The sequence below is a fragment of the Notamacropus eugenii genome, chromosome 3, assembly GCF_028372415.1.
Source record: "Notamacropus eugenii isolate mMacEug1 chromosome 3, mMacEug1.pri_v2, whole genome shotgun sequence".
NCBI classification, from domain to species: Eukaryota; Metazoa; Chordata; class Mammalia; order Diprotodontia; family Macropodidae; genus Notamacropus; species Notamacropus eugenii.
In genome coordinates, this window is record NC_092874.1 from 466,733,260 (window position 1) to 466,748,004 (window position 14,745).

Here is a 14,745-nt window from a genome sequence, read left to right on the forward strand (position 1 = left end):
AGAAAATATAAGCAGAGAAATAAAGACCAACAGACAGAGCTTCTAACTATCTGACCTTAAGCAATATGTATATCACAGAGCAACAGACAGATCCAACTGCCTGACCATTACAAGTATTTATAGTTACCAGAGAGAGAAGCACCAAAGAGGGTGGGGGCTTCTTAATGGCTACCCAGAGTCTCATCTGGCACACCAACATTCTTTCAAAGAGTAAACCCCCAAAGCAAAACCTCATCTCAGAGTACATATATATACTTTTCAGAGCCAGAGACTCATTAACTAACAAAAGGTGTTGGCCTTCCTACAAAACAAGCCTTCCTAAATCAATGGAGGGGGAAGATCTATAGCTCACACTACACCACCCACCCCCAATTCCCAGTTCTAGGACCATAATCAAATCAATTCTGGTATTCATCCTGGAAAGGATATATCATTCTACTCCCCTGTGGCTCCACCATCATCCCTGCAACTGTTCAAACAAAATTACTTCACCCTGGTCATCACCCTCCGATGTGTTGTCTCCCCTCGTTGGGAATACAAGGTCCTTGAGAACAAGAATTATATCTGCTTTTCTATTTGTAACCCTTGTGTTTGGTATACAGTAGGTACTTAATAAATGCTTTTTCATTCAATCATTTCCCAAGATCACGCAGATAGTAGTAAGTTTCAAAACCAGGATTTGAACTCAGGTTTTATGACTGAAGGTTGAATAATCTTTTTACCAGTTGAACACTGCTTCCCAATAGATTCAGTGATAGGTCTTATTTGGTGGCAATAACAAGCCCAGATCCTGTTGTGCTGGGAGGTCTTTGGTTAACTACTTGAAGTGGGATGCAGAAAAGGAGACAGGGCTTCCCTAGTGTTCCTAAAGAACAAGTCAGACCATATCCTTTCCTTTCTCAAGAATTTTCTATGGCTCCCTATTGCCTCCAGGAAAACATGATTAGAACACTGCAAATGAAAAGAACACTAAGAAGGAAGATAAAATCCAAGTGTTCTAAAGTGCAAAAGCCAGAGAACACATTATGAAATATATCCCTCCTCTTGGAAGAGAGGCAGGAGACTATAAACACAGAAAGTTGCCCAAAATGTCTCATGGGGTCAATGTTACAGTTATTTTCACCGAAGTTTTTGCTCCCAATAAAGGATCAGAGCAGGGGTGGGGGGGATGGGTAGGGCAAAGGATGTGTCCAAAAATGATGGTGACATGAAAACCAAAGACATTAAATTGTTCTTGTGTAGAGAAAAGTGGGAAAGGTTTACTTTTTTTCAAGTGGAAGGAAAAGGGGAGGGCTTCCATGCTTTAAAAAAAAAGTGGACTATGTTTTTAAAGACTGACATGTGTCTCACATTACATTTTAATCATGAGGCAATGAAAATGGTTCTCAATTGTTTGTATTTCCTTATTTGAACAGACAGGTCAAGGTGAAGTTTTCTATCTCATTAGTCCACTGTGATCTAAGGGTACAGGAACACAGAGTCACTATTCTATCAGGATACTTCCTAATTGGCTGAAAATGAGGCTGGATTTGTTTAAACAGTCAATGAAGGAGCAATGGAGAGCTCCAGTGGGTAAACCTCAAACTTGGTTTTAGGTTCATGGTGTTGGGGGCAGGAGGGAAGAGAAAGGAAAGAGGAGAGAGTGACAGTCAAGGGACAATCAGAGTAGCCAGGTTGGATCTGGGGGAAATTTAGGAATTATCTTGCCAGTATATCATTTTTGAATCTGTATACTCAGCTTCCCTTGTTGCTAAATACTAGAAAATATCCTCTCAGACTCTGGAGTGTGATTTCTGCCTCCTGCAGGAATCCTTCCCCATCCTCCCCTACTTCAAACTATGGAGTGTTGACTTATGTATTTACATGTCACATCCCCTGAGGAGACCTAATTCTCATTTGGTCTTTGGATTCCTGTCACATAGATCAGAGAAGGAACATAGTAAAGCCCTTAGTAAAATTCTTGTTGAAATGTTTAATTTAGAAATATAATTATAGTGAATATTACAACCTCACTCTTCCAAAGCAAGTCTGGCTATATCTCTCCCACAGGATTCTAGGAATATCACTAAGAAATTGGAGTATCTCTCAAGCCTCACAATTCCTGTGTGCTGCCCCCTACTGTTAGCTGTCAGTGACTAGCACTCTTATCCCATTTAATCAAGTAAAATCAGTTAGCTTTTATAAAGGGATCTTTCCTTCTAAGACGTGGCTCAAACAGAAATACAAATTCCCCCCAGAACATTCTTTCCTGTCCTACCTTGAGCTCTAAGATGAATGGGTTCAAATTTAACAATTTCTACATAACTTTGGCCTCACCAAGCTTGCATCCAACTCTGCATCACTATGAGATGAGTCCTTGGCTCTTCTATGTCTGGGCTGAGTTCCAAAGGTCATTCATGGATCATCAGGGCCTTAAAATGGCTACAAATCTCACCACAGACTCCACTCCTGGCCCTCTCAGTGACTCACTCTCCTGTCCTTTTGAAATTCACCTCTAATATCCTTCACTTGAAACAAGAGAACAAATGCCAAGGCAAAGAGTCCAACCACAAGCCAGTCTTAGAGGAGAAGGTCAACAGCCTCATCCCATTGCCTCTCTTGTCTCACTAGAACACTCCAGACAGGAAGAAGACAGACCAAAGGGAAAGATAAGGTTCTTCTGGTCACCTCCTGCCTTCTGAATGTCTGCCCTCCCCAGTTCCATCTATGAATTCAATCAAAGAGGAGGTTACCACTACATGGTTGCCAGATTTTTTGCAGACAATATTATGGTTCACACAGAGTCAACCAAAAATTAATGGATACAATTAACATTAGCAAGTTTCAGCACAATAAACAAATCCACAGAAATCATTAATATTTCTATAAATTACCAGTAAAATCAAGTAGGAAGAGACAAAGAAAATCCACTCAAAATAACTTCAGATAATATAAAATACTTGAGATTCTACCTGCCAAGACAAAACCAGGAATCATATGAAGACAATTACAAAACACCCTTTATTAGAGAAATACAAATCAAAACAACTTTGAAGTACTACTTTCCACCTATCAGATTGGCTAACAAGATTAACAAGAAAAGAAAAATGAATGATGTTCAGGGGAAGTGGAAAAATTGGGACACTAATGCACTGTAACTATAGACAGAGGTTAGTAATATTGTATAGGAGGCAATAACAAAAAACATTCCAAAGAGAAAGAAGTCAGAAAGCAAAATGGCTGCCTGACAAGGCTTTACAAATAACAAGGGAAAGAAGGAGAGAGAAAGGGAAAGGAGAAAGGGAAAGATATACCCAAAGGAATAGCAAGGAGAGATACGAAAGTTTTCTTAATGAACAATGCAAAGAAATGGACAAAAACAGTAGAGTGGGAAAGACAAGAGATCTCTTCAAGAAAATTAGAGATAACAAGGGAAGATTTTGTGCAAAAATAAGCATGACAAAAAAAAAAGTGGTATGGACTCGACAAAAGTAGAAGAGATTAAGAAAAGGTAGAAATCATATACAGAAGAACTATACAAGAAAGATCCTAACATCACTAATAACCATGATGATGGGATTACTGATCCAGAGCCAGACATTCTGGAGAATGAAGACAAGTGGGTCTTAAGAAGTATTGCTAATAATAAGTAGAGGTGATGGAATTCCAGCTGTCTACTTAAAAATCTTAAAAGATGTTGCTAAAATGCTGCACTCAACATGTCAGCAAATTTGGAAAACTCAACAATGGCCTCTAGATTGGAAAAGATCAATTTACATCCCAGTCCCAAAGAAGAGCAATGCCAAAGAATGTTCAAATTATTGAACAATTGGGTTCATTTCTTACTCCAGTAAGGTTAAGATTAAGATTTTGCAAGCTAGACTTCAGCAATATGTGAACTAAGAATTATCAGAAGTACATGCTGGTTTTCAAAGAGGCAGAGGAACTAGAGACCAAATTGCCAACATTCACTGTTATGGAGAAAGCAGGTGAGTTCCAGAAAAAAAAAACATCTACTTCATTGACTACACTAAAGCCTTTGACTGTGTAGATCACAACAAAATGTGACAAGTCCTCACCTTACTTGTCTCCCGAGGAACCTGTATGCAGGTCAAGAAGCAACAATTAGAACCAAACATGGAACTGACTGGTTTAAGATTGGGAAAGGGATACAACAAGGCTGCATATTGTCACCTTATTTATTTAACTTATGTGCAGAGGTATTGTGATTTCAAAAGGGGTTCAGATTCATCCAATTATGTATGATTAAGGAAATTTATGGTTCAGATTCGCACCTACAATAAGACACATTTGAGAAGAAGAAGCTGGATATTTTACTGATTTACAGAAAAGGCAAATGCATGAACAGTTTAGAGCTACAGCAGAAATAATTAATATAGCCTAATGCTAATATAATTATAGCAATATTAATATAGATATAAGAGGAAAGAGAAAAACATCACCAATTCGGGGAGCACCAACACCTGAATTTCATCAGCTGGGGAATCCCGGGATACAGCGTTCAGGGTCCGAATTGGGAGCACAGAGGTCCCAGGCAGAGCGTCCTCTCCATGGGTGAGATTCCGAGGACTTGCACCAAGCAAGGGGAGTTTATAGGGACCTAGACAAAGAAGGCTTCTTGCCAACAGCTCCACACACTGTTCCAAGCTGGTCAGGCACATGGCCATGGGAATGCAGGTGTTTGTTCATCAAGGACATATCATACGGGGGCCACAAGATATAAGCTAATTAATCATATACTGGGAGGACTAGCCAGATCCTCCAAGTATTATCTATGGATTCCGGGAGTGGCTAGTTCCCAAAACATTAAGGCATGGCCAACTCGCGCATGTTATGTTCCTTGAGAGGTCACCAAAAGGACAGAGTGAACTTACTTTATTCAAGGGATATGAAATATTCCTTTAGCAGAATATAGTATCAAGTTTATTGTGATGCCAATAGAAGCGGGAAAGATTCTTAGGGAATCTGGGCAATTTAATGGGGGTAAGATTAATACTTTTATACAAAAAAAGGGGAAACCAGGTCAGTGAAAAGATCTTAATGAAATTAAGGAATAGTAAGTAGACTGAGGTGGGCCAAGGGCAAGCAATGAAAGAGTTAAGCAGTCTGAGAGCCACAATGAAAGGGGAGTTAAAAGGATTATTGAGTATCTAGGTAGATTGGGATGGACAGGATGCCTCAGGCAAAACACTAGTGACCTGACCTGCTGAAATGTGTGGGAAAGTTTAGGGGCTGGATTACGTTCAAAGACATGGTCTTTTCCTTTTTTAGGAGTCCAGTGAGAATCCCATAATTCCCTCAATACCACTCTGATGACAGAAAGTGAAAGAATTAAGAAACCTCTTGATGAAGGTGAAAGAGGAGAGTATAAAAGTTGGCTTGAAACTGATAATTATTTAATATCAATTTAATAACCTCAGTAAGGGCCAGAGCCTGAAATAATCAACCAGAAGAAAAGTCTGGACCTAACAGCTTCTTTTTCCTCTGAGTAAACTCAGAGAATACCTCTTCCTATGTCAACAAGGCCAGATGGGGCTGATTTAAGAGTATTCTTTCCTCTGTTTAAGGATGAGACTCTTATCCTGAGACACTATCTTGAATAACGGAACTTTTCCTTATCTTAATATTTTATGTACACATGCTATGTTATGGCAAGTTAATGGTAAAGAAAATACAGGTATCCTGGGTCATAATTTCAACTGACACTTTGTAAATTCTCTTATCTCATTGTATTTACCACCTATTCAATTAGTAACATTCCTTTCTCATAATATGGTTAAGCATAAATTTGAGTGACATAGAGACCCTGAGTTGGGATTATTCTAAAACATATTTAAGTCTGGTCATTCTTATATCAGACAGTCAGAACTTATGTTTTGGATCCATGCAGCATGTATCTGTTAGGTTTAAGGGAATAAACAATATGAATTTACATATCACCTAGTCTGTCTCTTTCAACCAAACTTTCAGGTCAACAAAGCTTAACATTAAAAAAACTAAGATCATGGCAACTGGTCCCATCACTTCCTGGCAAATAGAGAAAAAGTGAATTGGAAGCATTATTAGATTTTATATTCTTGAACTCAAAGATTACTGCAGACAGCAACTGAAGCCATGAAATTAAAAGTTGCTTGCTCCTTGGAAGGAAAGCTATTTCAAATCTGAACAGGATACCAAAAAGTATACATATTGCCTTTCCAACAAAGGTCCTTAAAATCAAAGCTATGGTGTTTCCAGTAGTAATGTATAGCTATGAGAGTTGGATTATAAATTAAGTTGAGCACTGTAGAATCAAAACTTTTGAACTGTGGTGCTGGAGACTTTTGAGACAGCTAGGAGATCAAGTCAGTACTTAAAGAAATTAATTCAGATTTTTCATTGGAAGGTAAAATGCTGAAGCTGAAACTTAAATACTTTGGGCACATAATGAGAAGATGGGACTCACTGGAAAAGACCCTGATGTTAGGAAAGACTGAAGGCAAAAGGAGAAGGGGATAGCCAGAGGATGAGATGGATAGACAGTGTTAAGGAAACAAAGAACATGAGCTTAGTTAGATTTTGATAGGTAATGAAGTATAGAAGGCCCTGGTGTGCCTTCTATAGGAGTCCATGAGGTGAGGATGAGTCAGACAATACTGAACAACAACACAGAGGAGGAGATTACAAAGGAACTTGCATCTGAGTTAGATGAGTGGTGAGTGAAGTTGATTGGTTGTTGCCCTTCATCTTTGAAGAGGACCAAAATAGCATCACCATGATAAAGTAAAGTTTCAGTGTGTTTGACTGTGGCTGATCAGACCAATACGCGCTCAGTAAGCTCTACCACAGATTGGCCACAGATGGTACATATGAATTTTGGGGATGGATACTCCAAATTTGTGCATCCTTGTGCTGTCTCACTTCTGCTTTACTCATGGAGCACAGCACCCTTTCTGATGTAGGCATGCCATGCTGAGCGGTCCTGTGCCAGTGTCTCCCTTGTTGCACAGTTAAATCTAAAGTTCTTGAGAGAGACCTTGAGAGTCCTTGTATGGCTTCTTCTGACCACCATGTGATCACCTGCCCCATGCGAGTTCTCCATAAAATAGACTTTTTGGCAAGTGTACATTTTGCATTTGAACAACATGGCCAGTCCATCGAAATTGTGCTCTTAGAAGCATAATTTGAATGCTTGGCAGTTCAGCTCAAGCAAGGACTTCAGTGTCTGGTACCTTATCTTGCCAGGTGACCCTCAGCATCTTCCTAAGACAGTTCAAATGGAAGTGATTCAGTTTCCTGGCATGGTGGTAAGTGAAGTTACAAAGGTGGACAATACTAGGGTGGAGATATACATTAAAATAATAGAACTGAGAATCAAAGAACTTGAGACTACCAGAGTAAAGGGTAGAAGTAATTGCAAGATAAAAGTTTAACCTTTAGCCAGATTTCTCCAGAATGTAGGCAGAGGGTAGAGTTAGGAAGTCAAGGAGTTTAGACTCAAACTGTGTAGGAGAATATTAAAAATATGGCAATTTGACTTTCTTAAAAATGGAATTAAAATCAATCTTCAATTTTACACTTACAAGGTTATTGTGGAAATCAAATAAGTGAGCATATGTACAGTGCTTTCCAAACCTTAAAGCACCACATAAAAGCAAGCTATTAGAACTAAATAGTAGCCCTTGGATTGACAAGATAGGATGAATGCTGTTGATTAGCAGGATTTGATCAGATTCAGGTAGAATGAGGGAGAAGGATAAATTGAAGATGAGCCCAAGGTTTCAGCCCTGGATGACTGGTAAAATGCAAACAGACCTCTGCCATTAGCAGAAATCAAGTGGAATGGCACACGTATGAGTACCTAAGACCTCTTGAGAGTTGTTTGTATGCCAACGTGTATCAGTATTACAAAAATCATGGCTCAAAATTTTTTACTTAAAGAGCAAAACTGAATTTTCATACTATTGCTGACATTTCTTTTATGGAAATAGTTAGAAATGAAAAGTCAACTCCTCTGCACATGTATTATCCATGCTTTAAATTCATGAAATAAACATTCCAAACTACAAATGCCAATGTTTGTTTCCAAAGAGTGTAGGAATTGAATTTAAATTTCAGCTCTGCAACTTACTAAATGGGAAAGTCATTTAACATCTCTGGACCTCAGTTTCCTCATCTGTAAAATGAGATTGGACTAGATCTTCCAGCTCCAAATATGTGTTCCTGTAATCTCTCAATTCACTGTCAACTGTAACAATCTTGGGAGGATAATATCAAACATACAAATGGAGTTGATGACTGCCTCTGTGCTGAGACAAACCAAAACATTCACCTGTATCATCCTTCCATCTGCCCCAGTGTCTGAAATTTACACCTCTCAAATTACCCCATTCACTTCCAGTACTACAGCCTGAAGGACTCTGTTCAGCTAATCTGATTAGGCATGCTAATGCTTGCTTTCCATGAGATAAAACATGTGAAGCCCTTTGCAAAACGTACAATATGAGCTAGTGCTCACTATTATTGCTTTATTGGGGTTCAAATATCTCATTTTTGTCCCTATATCTCCAGTACTCAGGACAGAGCCTGATGTATAGTAGGTGCTAAATAGATGATTCATTATTAAGAGAGGGTAGGGTTCTGAGAAGATGGGCAGACAGAAGGGTAAGAAAGTGAGGTGATCAGGACTTTGACCCAGCACTCACAAACACACATGCACACATGTACACACATGCACTTGCATGCATACACACATACACACTTATAGTACTTAGTTGTGATGGGTAAAATCTGAAATGAATGAGGAAACAAAGGTTTGAGCTTTCAAGCATAACCATTTTTTAAGTGATGGATGCCAACTGCATGAAAAATTGGGAGCACGCCTCCTCATCTTGGCAATGTACCCAAACAGAGTGGGGAAAGAGATTTTTATCATTAAAAGAAAACAGTTAACTAGATATAAATCAGGGTATACAGTTAGGTAATTTGATTTCTAACTGCAGGAAAAATTAGGGATTTTCCAAGTCAAGAGTGGGGAAGAGTGAATTTCAGTGAAGTAGGAAGTGGGCAAGTGAGTTTGGAAGACCTTTCTTTCCCAGAATTGAGAGATTTAAATAATTGCACCCAACTGCACTTATAAAACAATAGCTAGCTCATGCCTTCTAATTTCTCATGGATGATTTGCAGAAAAACAAGACAGATGAGGATACATGTGTCAGCACAAGATGGAATCAGTATTCATGAAATCAAATCCGATGGCTTCTCTTGATTTCCACACCACACCTACGCCATTTTGTAACTAGTCTTCACTCTACTTTGTTATAGTTTATACAGTATACATATGTACATATATTTATACATGCATTTACATATAAACACATGTATTGGAATAGACACACATATTTATGTATAATATATTTATTCCAATAGATATATAGATAATTTCTAGCCCTATAACCCTCTTAGAGATAGGGAAAATTGCCTAGCCTTGGCAGCCTTGATTCCTGCCTGCCCCACCCTGAATAAATTGCTGACAGTGTCCTTCTCCTACTTTACGCTAAGGTGATCTAGAATGATCTCAGACAATATTAATGACACTCCCAAGTCACATAACTATATTTGTGTGTGTGTGTGTGTGTGTGTGTGTGTGTGTGTGTGTGTGGGTGGGTGGGTGTGGGTGTATTGGGACAGCCTATAGTAAGATCATGTTTTTTAAACATAGGGCAGTTTCTAAATTATTTACATTTAGAGTTGACATCAATGTATCCAATAAAGCAGATACAACTAAGCTTAGCACCTACTTAACTGGAGTAACATTCAAACGGGCAGCTACCTAATGGCCCCTACTTCAGAGTCACTCGGGGCACCATGTGGGTCACTGTCTTTTCAACAGAGTAGCTATGTCTTTCATACTTGGTCACTGTTACAACACTTCTCTCACTGTGTACAGTATTCTCCTCACTTCACTTTGCGTCAGTTCATACAAGTAACTAATTTTCCCTTCTTCTCAACTGAATCTGTTTTAATTAGTCTTGGCATTATTTTCACCTCCATGCATTATAAAGCTGATATGAGTGAAGTATACCAATGCTTCTTAGGCAAGTTTTCCTTCAGCTTTATTCCTGATTGTGCAGCCAGATATAAGGGACACAATTGGCAATGGCAGCTCTGGGGATGAGGATAGGTAAAGAGATGTCTGATAGGCAAGGTGATACAATGGATAGAGTGCCAGGCCTGGAGTCAGAAAGATGTGAGTTCAAATCTAGCCTCAGACACTTACTAGATGGGTGACTCTGGCCAAGTCACTTAACGCTGTTTGCCTCAGTTTCCTCATCTGTCAAATGAGCTAGAGAAGGAAATGGTAAACCACTCCAGGATCTTTGCCATGGAAACCCCAAGTAGGGTCACAAAAGCTTGAACAAAACTGAACAATAAAGATGTCTACAGGGGGAGAGGAAAGAGGTATCAAGCTAGAAGAGGGAAGAACAGGCTTGAGGAATGGGAAGAAAAAGGTGAGGTGAAGAAGCAGGAGCCATCTCCCTATGGACAGTATATAGGAAACTGAAGATATTTATAACAGCTTTTTCTGCAAAGAACTGGAGACTGAGGCAGTGTCCATCAATTGGGAAATGTCTGTACAAGCTGTGGTATATGATTGTGATGGAATACTGTTGTGCTATAAGAAATGATGAAAGGACGGCTTCAGAAGAAAAGGAAGACTTGTATGAACTTATGCAAAGTGAAGTGAGCAGAACCAGGAGAACACTGTAGACAGTAACAGCATGATGATCAATGATGTGAAAGATTTAGCTACTCTTTTCAAGACAATGATCCATGACAATTTCAAAGAACTCATGATGAAAAATGCTATCTACCTCCAGAGAGAAAAATGATGAACTCTGAATGCAGGTTGAAGCAGACTTTTTTCACTTTATTTTTCTTGTCTTTTTTTTCTTTGGCAACATGGATAATATGGAAATATATTTTGCATGACCTCACATGTATAAAATGGGCATCACATTGCTTGCCTTCTCCAGGGACTGAAGAGAGTGAGAGAATTTGAAATTGAAAATAAAATTTTTTAAAATACATTTATAAAAAATTACATTAAATCTCTCATATGGCAACCCAAGAAACTGCCTACTACATTGGTACCTAGTGCCAACTCCCCTTCAGGATAAGTCAGTGCCACCTCCTTCATGAAGCCTTCCCTGATCTCTCTCTCTCTTCCCCCAAAGCTGGAACCAATTTGTGCCTTATATGATGCCTTAGCCCTTTCACAATTCTCTTATTTATCTATGTCCTCATTTGAATTAAATTTATCCATCTATTTATTTTATCATGTCCTAAGAGACTGTACAGTCCTTTGAAATTTCAGAAGATCATAGATATAGATTTGGATGGGACTTTAAAATTCACTCTTAGTCCAAACTCCTCTTTTTAAAATTCAGGGAAATGAAGAGGAGAGAAGGGAATTGACTTGCCCAAGGTCATCCAGATGGCCAGTGGCAGAAGGGAATTGGAGCCACACCCTTCAGAAGAGGCCATCGACACCCAGGCTCTGCTTAGACACCTCTGCTGAGAGAGGAGTTCCCTGCCTCCCAAGGCAAGCTTCGGAGCAGCAGAGATGATGTGTTCCCTGCTATCAAGCTGCACTTGACCACTCATTGTTCTCAGGTCTGCCCTCTAGGGCCAAATAAAATATGAGTAATCCCTCTTCTACTGACAGCCCCTCAAATACGTGAAGATAGCTCTCAAGTCCTATTTTCCCACCACCACCCCAGTCTTCTCTTCTAGCTAAGCTGCCCCAATTCCTTCAACAGAGCCCTTCATTTACCCTCCTGGCTATTCATAAGGACACTTTTTGTGGTAGTAAAAACTGGAAAAATGGATGCCAAGAGACGCTCGGGATGGCTGGACAAACCAGCACGTGAATACAACACAATCATATTGTCAAGTCAGATACTGCTCAGAAGGAAGACTTCCAAGAAACTTAAGAGACTAGTATAAAAAGAAAGCAAGGGAAATGAGGAGAACCACATAGAGTCTACAACCACCAGGAACCAGAAGCATACTAAAAGACATTGAGATCGTACAGAATGGTTGACCACAGTCCTGAGAACTAACAGAGGAGGAAGCAGCAATCTATCTTCAAGAGAGAGGGAGCACAGCTGGCCGGCTACAGGAAGGCAATCATACAAAGGCTGTCTCAGTTGGTTTTGCTAAACTGTGTTTTGTTGTTAAGAGAGTTCTTGATGCATAGTGAACAGAACCAGGAGAACGTTGTCCGCAGTAACAGCAATACTGTTCGATAAAGAACTGAGACTGTCTATTCTCAGCAATGAAATGATCCAAGACAATCCAAGGGACTCATAGGAAGCATCCTATCTGCCTCCAGAGAAAGAATTCTTATTACTTGAAAACAGACTGAAGCATGCTATTTTCACTCTTTCATTTTTTCCCCCTTTTATTCGTCTCCTTGTATAAAATAACTAAGGTGGAAATGTTTTTTGCACATGTATACCCTATGATCTGATTGCTTACCATCCCAGGGAGGGGGAAGGGAAGGAAAGGAGGCATAGAATTTGGAACTCAAAACTTTAAAAATGTTTTAAAAAGAGAAAGGGTTCTGTTGTTTGTGGAGGGGAAGGGATACTGGGAAGTGACTGGCAAAAAAAAATGCGTCAGTAAAACTTTTTATCCACCTCAGTCCATTTACTCCATGTACATTAATGTTAATATCATACACCCAGGCTGGAGCTAAACAGCACACTAGATCTAGAGTCCGTGAACATGTGTAGAGAGCCTACGTGTTGGGCAAGACACAGCCCCGGTGTCAGTTCCCCCTTCTGTAAAATGAAAAGGTTGCACTAAATCAGCAACATGAATAACTGCCTTCTCATGGCATCTTAAGGCTCCAACACCACTTTAGAAACATTGCTTCCTTTTCATTCTCACAACTACCGCGGGAGTGGTGAGGCAGGGGCTATCATGAAACCCATCTTCCAGATGGGGACACTGCGGCTAAGAGAGGTTCCTCTGACCTATCACGAGGCTCCCCAATTGAAAGTGTCCCTTCCAGTTCCTTACAACCATCCCACATGGGCTCACACACAGCACCCCCAACATGCACACCGCATGCACATGGTCACACAGAAGCCCCAACACGCGCGTGCACGCACACCACACATACACGGATCGTCATCCATGTGCGTCTGCGCCCCAAGTTACGACCCAATCGGGGTGCGGGTCCGCGCTCAGGTTTGAGCTCGCGCTCTACTGCCCTGCCGGGATGGGCATGGGCGCTGCGTTACCGACGCTGCTGCCCCCTGCCTCTGACTGGCTCGCAGGGAAGTGAGTCATCTCTCTCAGGTCCAGTCAAGATTCTACTGTTCGGGTCCACCCGGGAAAATGGAATGTCCAGCCTCCTATAGCGACTGTGGAGGCGGAGACTGTGATGCCCGCCCCTCTGACTCCTGGGCTTAAAAGGAGAACTTCGCCCCAGGAGGCCAGGAAGGCCGGCAGTAGGACTAGAAGCTGGCAACCCTTGAGGATCCCCAGGTCAGTTCTGTGGGCTCCCTGAGGGTCCCGCCTTACCCCTCCCCTTCCCTCTTGGGATCCCCAGCTGCGCGGGAGGGGTAGAGAGCAGAAGAGTTAGTGGGGACACCGAGCAGAAGCCAAGGACGGCCCAACCCGGGAGGCCCTTTGGGGGGCCAGGGAGGGTGTTTCCCGAGCAGAGACCACGTGATTCTGGCCCTCAGGGATCCCCAGAGTTTGTTTCCGGGCGTTGTTGGGGAGAGCAGCCAAAGGGCACTGGTGGATTTCTGACCAACCGCCTGAGAATGTGTCGAAAGAGGCCGAGATCTGGCCGCAGACAAGCCGAGTTCAAAGTCTGTCTCTGCCTCTTCTACCTGACTGACCTGGATCTGTTGAAGAGAGAGACTTGGTGACTTCTTTAGCTTGACCCCATCCCCCTTCACCCTCTTGACTCAAGGGAAAGGAGTGGGAGAATGGAGGGACCAGGGTTGTAGGAGGTGTTTCAAAACTCCTTAATGATCAATGACAAAATCTCCAGAATGGGCTAGGATTCTAATTTTTCACTTTTATGTAAAAAGTATTTCCCTTTCCAAAAAAGCTCACAATTCATCCCGATGCTAAATGACTAAACTTTCATTAAATAAATTAGCTGGAAATCTTAAAGATTGGGATTTATGGAAATCAAGTTGGTACAAAATATCTTTTAAACATCACAAATTCTCAGAGTGCCAGAAAGCCAAAATTTTCAGTAGTCACAAATTCCTAAGTACCTTGGGAAGGAAGGTCAGTTTTTTTCCTAAGGCATTCTGGGTTAGGGTTATGTATTAAGTACGTTCTTACATTTAGAGTGCCCTTTGTTAGGAAACCTGAAGGGTGAACCAATGACTGTTTCCCTGAAAGCACCTATTTAAGGCTGATCCAAGGACACAACAAACCTAGGAATGAAACTTAGAAAACTCACAGTAGTTTTGGATATAATTGTTATCAGTATCAATTTATCAAAACAAATTAGCTTGCAAATGGAATTTTAGTAGGCCTTTAGAATAACACAGAAAATATTTTGCAAAATATTTCTTTGTAAAAAGTATTTCCCTTTCCAAAAAAGCTCACAATTCATCCCAGTGCTAAAAGGGATAATGACTAAACGTTCAATAAGTAAGTTAGCTGGAAACCTTAAAGACTGGGATTTTACATACCTAATCAAACTAACCTAGAGAAGGCTTACTTCTA

General features: G+C 40.6%; 1 protein-coding gene across 1 annotated transcript in view; it reads left to right on the forward strand.

The window, feature by feature from the left end:
• Positions 1 to 13,223: 13,223 nt before the first annotated feature.
• The window catches only part of ACOX2 (acyl-CoA oxidase 2), a 53,994-nt gene continuing 52,472 nt past the window's right edge, over positions 13,224 to 14,745 (forward strand). Inside the window, exon 1 of the mRNA XM_072598815.1 lies at positions 13,224 to 13,539. The gene's annotated coding sequence lies outside the window, so the exon portion shown is untranslated. The remainder of the gene's footprint in view (positions 13,540 to 14,745) is intronic.